We start from the raw sequence: 5,856 nt of genomic DNA, 5'->3' as shown, positions 1-5,856 counted from the left end.
GTCTACTGCCTATGGGAAACTACTTTTACTGGCTTCTTGTTTCTTTTTAGTATTTATTTTTGGAAGTACAATTAAATATGACTATATATCCTTATTTTCTTTTTCTTATAGAAAACACATTATATACTTACGTATATTGCTTTTTTTCATTTAACAATATATCCTGGTGATCTTTCCATATCAGTCCATAGCCTTTCATTCATTTTTACAGCAAATAGTATTGCAATGTGTGGGTATATGATTATTACTGAAGTAGTTCCCTATGAATGGTATTTGGGTTGTTTGCAATCTTTTACTGTTACATACAGTGTTGGAATGATAACTATATTCATATAGCCTTTATATGTACCTGCACTTATTAAGGTGCTGCTCCTTAATCCCTTTTTTCAAAAAAATGAAAATTTAGATTTTTCCTGGTCCATGAGTTTCATGATTTATTAATAGGAAATGCTTGCTTACTTCCTAAATCTTCCCAGACAGATTGTGTTGGAGGCTAGAGCTCTACATAGAACATTAAAGAAAACAGGTATCACCCAGCGATCTAAGAACATTTAGTTAAAATGGCTATCAGATTTCTACCAGGGAAGAAACAAAGATCTTTAGCTGCTTCTTTACCAGATTATATAAGCAACCCATCAAAGCTCTCTACTGATGTCAGCTTCCCACTTGGGATCAGAAGAAACATGTTTATTATTTTTTATTTGTTTTATACTTGATGGAGCTTTATTTTGGTTTAGTAGAAACATTCTTGTCATAAGCATCCTGTTGGTCTTTCCCACACCTGATTCAATAAAATATGTGGTCCTCTTTGCTGGTAGTTTCAAATTAGAAACAGAAACTGACCTCTGAAACAAAAAAAAACAAAAAAAAAAGAAACTGACCTCTGAGTGAGCCAGGTGAAGGGGAAGGAACCAATTCTGTTACAAGGAATCTTGTTGGCAGTGACATAATACCCAACAAACTGGCTTAAGCTCTAAAAAGGCAATTTACCATTTCAATTGTCAAGGATGATTCACTGACTTCAGGCATAGCTTGACCCAGAGATCAAATGATGACGTCAAAACTCCATCTCTTGGTTTTGTTTTCCTTTACGTTGACTTCATTCCCAGGCAGATTGCTTCTATGTTATGGCAAAGATGGCCCCATAGGCTTGGCCACGCCAGTAGGAGGAAGAGCATTTCTTCTGAGAACAATGTCAAAAGTCCCTTGGAGGATTCTGGACTTGCTTGAATAACTAAACAGCCCCCTGCTTTGGGGGAGGGACTGGTGGGCAGGGAATGGTGCCCTCTTCTTAAACATGTGAACAGAATAGGATTAAACAGACATGGGGGAGGGGATAGCTTTCCGAAGGCCTTATGATCTGTTTCTGTTTCACAACCACAAACCCACAAATTCAACTGAGAAGAAACAGAGGGAAGAAAATCAAAATGCAAATGTTACTGAAGCTAACTGTTTTTCTTTCAAAAGTGATTTATAGTTAACATTTATTGAGCAATCAACTCTCTCCCTCCTTCTCTCCCTTCCTTTCTCTCCTCCTTTTCTCTCTAAATGAAAAAAAAACAAACCACCCATTTTAAAAAAACCAATATGTCGGAGGTGGCATAACAAATTAGGGGAATGATAAACCAGTCAACAAATACAAATGGTACTGTTACAATTGGTTACTTATAACACTTTAGAGGCATTCCCATTAAAAACAGGAACTAAAGCCCGGCCTGTGTGCTCAGTGGTTGAGCATCAACCCAGGAACCAAAAGGTTACTGGTTCGACTCCTGGTTGGAGCACATGCCTGGGTTTTGGGCTCCATCCCCAGTGAGGGGTGTACAGGATGCAGCCAATTGATGTTTCTCTTATTGATGTTTCTAGATCTCTCTCTCACTTCCTCTCTCTAAAAATTAATAAAAACATTAAAAAAGTAATAAAGATGTTGAAAAGCAAAGCTAACATTTAAAGAAAAGAAACAAGTCTGAAGGATGAAGTTTATGGTATGTGAATTATGTCTCATAAACCTGTTAAAAGTTAATCATTGCTTTTACTGAACACAGTTCTAACATAAAACCAATACAATAAAAGAGGAAAAGTAAGAGAGAAGCATAAAAATCAGAAAGGGAGACTAAATGTGCTTATATGCAGACAGTGATAGTCTACATAGAAAAATCCAAAAGAATCTATAAAAATTAGAACAAAATTCAGCATGGTTGCAGGGTCCCAGATCAGTTAAACAAACACTGATGATGTTTCTACATACCAGATGTAACCAATTGGGAAAAATAATAAAGATCTCATTTTTTAAAATATATTTTTATTGATTTGAGAGTAAGGAAGAGGGAGAGAGAGAGACAGAAACATCAATGATGAAAGAGAATCATCCATCAGCTGCCTCTTGCACACTCCCCACGGGATCGAGCCCACAACCAGGGCATGTGCCCTTGACCGGAATCGAACCTGGGACCCTTCAGTCCGCAGGCCAATGTTCTATCCACTGAGCCAAACTGGCTAGGGCTCATTATTTTGTTTTTTTTTAGTTGATTTTAGAGACAGAGAAACATCAATTTGTTGTTCCACTTATTTACACATTCATTGGTTAATTCTTGAATGTGCCCTGATGGGATTGAACCTGAAACTTTGGCATATCAGGATGATACTCCAACCAACTGAGCTACCAGTCCAGGGCCATAGATCTCATTCTTAATAGGAGAAAAATCTATAAGCATGTAGGAATATATTTAATATAAGATATGCAAGACCTTCATGGAGAAAATAAGACATTGTTGAAGGACATAAAAGAAGACCTATAGGATATACTAATATACTACATTCAAGGATGAGAACAACCAATATTGTAAAGATGCATATTGCCCCCAGATTAATCTGAGTTTAATGCAAGAATCTGACAATTGATGCTAAAATCCATCTAGAAGAGCAAACGGCTAAGAATAACCAAAAAATGTTGAGGCGAGCTGGGGAGACATGTATTTGCAGTAATTAAGACTGTGCCATATGGCATAAGAGATAAATAAACCAGAGAACAAGACAGAAACAGATACATGTTTAAAATATAATAGTGGTGGCATGAAAATCAAAGGGAAATGAACTAGTTAATCCATGATTTGATTCTATAATCAGTTATATATATGAAAAAATATATATGCCTAAAATAAATTCAAGGTGAATTAAAGATGTAAATGAAGAAAAGCAAAACTTTAAAAAAAATCTAGAAAGGCATGCCCTCCTGGGGCAAGCCTACTCAAATCTCCTTTTTGAGTGACTTTTCTTTCTCCTAAACTCTAAGGTTCTCATGAGACTTACAACCAGGGAGCAATGGCAGTGGCAGCTGGACTGAGGCTAACCCCCTGAACCTGTCTCCCTCTACTCTGCCTCTCTAGTGAACTGACAGAGCCCTGCCTTGGCTCATTTCTTTCCCATAATGTTTCTAGAGAGCCCGCCTAGGCTCTCTCCTGTTGCTTCTTCTATCCTAAGCTCTTCCTCGTTTCACTGTCCCCAGCTTTAATAAACAAACTCTCAAAATAAAATTTTAAAAAATTAGACTATCTGTGACCTGGGAGTAGGAGAGATTTCTTAGACAAGATACAAAAATATAGAAGATCAAGGAAAAGATTGATATATTTAAGTACATTAAAAATCTTTAACATTTGAACATAAAAAAGGTACTATAAACAAAATAAAAAAAGTACTATAAACAAAATTAATGGAAACCACAGATTGGGTGAAAATGTAACAGATATTAACCAAAAAAGAATTAATATCCAGAATAAATAAAGAACTCTTCCAATTAATAAGACAACCCAAGAGAACAATGGGCAAAAGGTAACACAAAAATCTTCACTCAAGGCCACTGTATGTGCTGTACATTGCACCAACTCTACAGTGTGCCTTTCACAAACACTACAACATGAACAGCGCCCCCTAGAGTTGTGCAGTGCACAAACTCTACACTAAAAGATACAACTTACACTATACAGTTGGTGGCCCTGTGAAAATGCAAAGGAAAATAAACTATGGGATATCATTTCACACACATCAAATTGGCCAAATTAAAAGTTTCGACATCTAAAATGTCAGGGAGTATGTGAAGCATCTGGAATTATCAACTGCTGCTGTGAGGGTAAACCAGTACCATCACACTGGAGAGCAGTTTGTCAATATCCAGGGAAGTTGAGATCCAGATAACCCATGTCCTAATTACATCCCTACCCATGTATAAGAGTGATCACTGCAGCCTTGTTCGAATGAGCAAAAAATTGGAAACCAACTGTCCATTAATAGGAGAATGTCCATTAACAGGAGAATGGAGACTTAGTATGCAGCATAGTCATACAAAGGAATCCTATACAGTAGTTAAGATGAATGTCCTTACGCTACATATGTCAACAAATGAAAAAAGCAAGATGCAGCATATATTCAGCATATCATTTCTGTAAAGTTTAACGCCATCCAAAACAACTATATGTACTGCTTACAGATGCAAATTTATGTAATAGAACTATAAACCGTGCAATTCAGGATGAAGGTTACCTAATGGAGGGAAGGGAATAGTAGCATGGAGGGGTAAATGTGGGATTTTAAATACAACTACTCATGTTTTACTTCTTTGGAAAGTAAAAACCTGAAGCAAATATAGCAAAATGTTTACTGTTAATTGTGTGGTGGGTGTTAATTTTTTCTATTGTGTCTGAAATATTTCATAACTTTTTATTTTTAAGTTACACAGTGAGAACAGAGATTGGTCCTTCTCAAAAGAGCACACAGTACCTCCATTTCTCACTTCCCTTCACTGCTCAGCCAAGGAGGCTAGCTTCCACTTCCCTGACCCTGCATTTGCTGAGGTTACAAAAAATAACCTTGTCTCCCAATAGGGGAGCAGGGGATGATAAGGTTCTTTGTTCTTACCTTCCTTGATTCTCTTTCTTTTAATATATTCTATACTTTACTCCCTCCTTAAAGCTCTAAGATAGCTTTCTCCTGGTTTTCCCTGGGCCTCTGGTCACATGCTTTCCTCTGCTTCTCCACCTGCTCCTGAACTCTGTTCCTTAGGGTTCAATCCAGAGTCCCCATTTCATTCTATACACATTCTCTCTAGATGATTTTACTCTAATCCATGTCCCCAAAGACTTCCTATAAATAGAGACTCCAAAATCTCTATCTCCAGCCCATCTCTCTCCTGAGCCCCAAACCGAGTCCCTCCAAATGCCCACTCTAGGTCCTTATCCCATGATATCACAGAAATCCTCAACTTGGAAACAGCTTTGTCCCCTGCCTGCATCTCCTGCCCTGCAAGACCATCTCCTCTTCCTCTGCCCCCTTTTCTGATACATGGCACCACATTCCATCCTGTCACCCATACAGTAACCTGGGAGCCATCCTCTACGTATACTCCCTCATCCCCTACTGCAGTCAGCCATCAGCCTCACCAGCCTCTGTGTATTTCTCAAGTCAGTCCCCTCCCTATGGCTCCTAAAACCATTATTGTCTGGGTGGGCCTCGTCATTTCTAATTACTATGGTAATCCCCCAACTATGGTCTCCCTGCCATCATCCCCACTTCTGCCAATCCATCCTCTTTGCTACAGAAGAGACCAATCTTTTTTTTTAAAAAAATATATATTTTATTGATTTTTTACAGAGAGGAAGGGAGAGGGATAGTTAGAAACATCGATGAGAGAGAAACATCGATCAGCTGCCTCTTGCACACCCCCTACTGGGGATGTGCCTGCAACCAAGGTACATGCCCTTGACCAGAATCGAACCCAGGACCCTTGAGTCCGCAGGCTGACGCTCTATCCACTGAGCCAAACCGGTTAGGGCGAGACCAATCTTTTTAAAATCCATCCCAACA

The 5,856-nt window shown here is 38.4% G+C and overlaps 1 long non-coding RNA gene across 1 annotated transcript; it reads right to left on the bottom strand.

The window, feature by feature from the left end:
- Positions 1-458: 458 nt before the first annotated feature.
- LOC106725468 lies at positions 459-1,526 on the bottom strand. The gene is made up of 2 exons (XR_001361363.1): positions 882-1,526; positions 459-843 (listed from the first exon to the last, which is right to left on the bottom strand). It is a non-coding gene; the product is annotated as an uncharacterized LOC106725468 (long non-coding RNA).
- Between the last annotated feature and the right edge of the window lie 4,330 nt (positions 1,527-5,856).

Source organism: Myotis brandtii, unplaced genomic scaffold, assembly GCF_000412655.1.
Source record: "Myotis brandtii unplaced genomic scaffold, ASM41265v1 scaffold165, whole genome shotgun sequence".
Classification (NCBI taxonomy): domain Eukaryota; kingdom Metazoa; phylum Chordata; class Mammalia; order Chiroptera; family Vespertilionidae; genus Myotis; species Myotis brandtii.
Note: the sequence above shows the minus strand (reverse complement) of the source record. Positions and strands in the feature narration are given on the sequence as shown.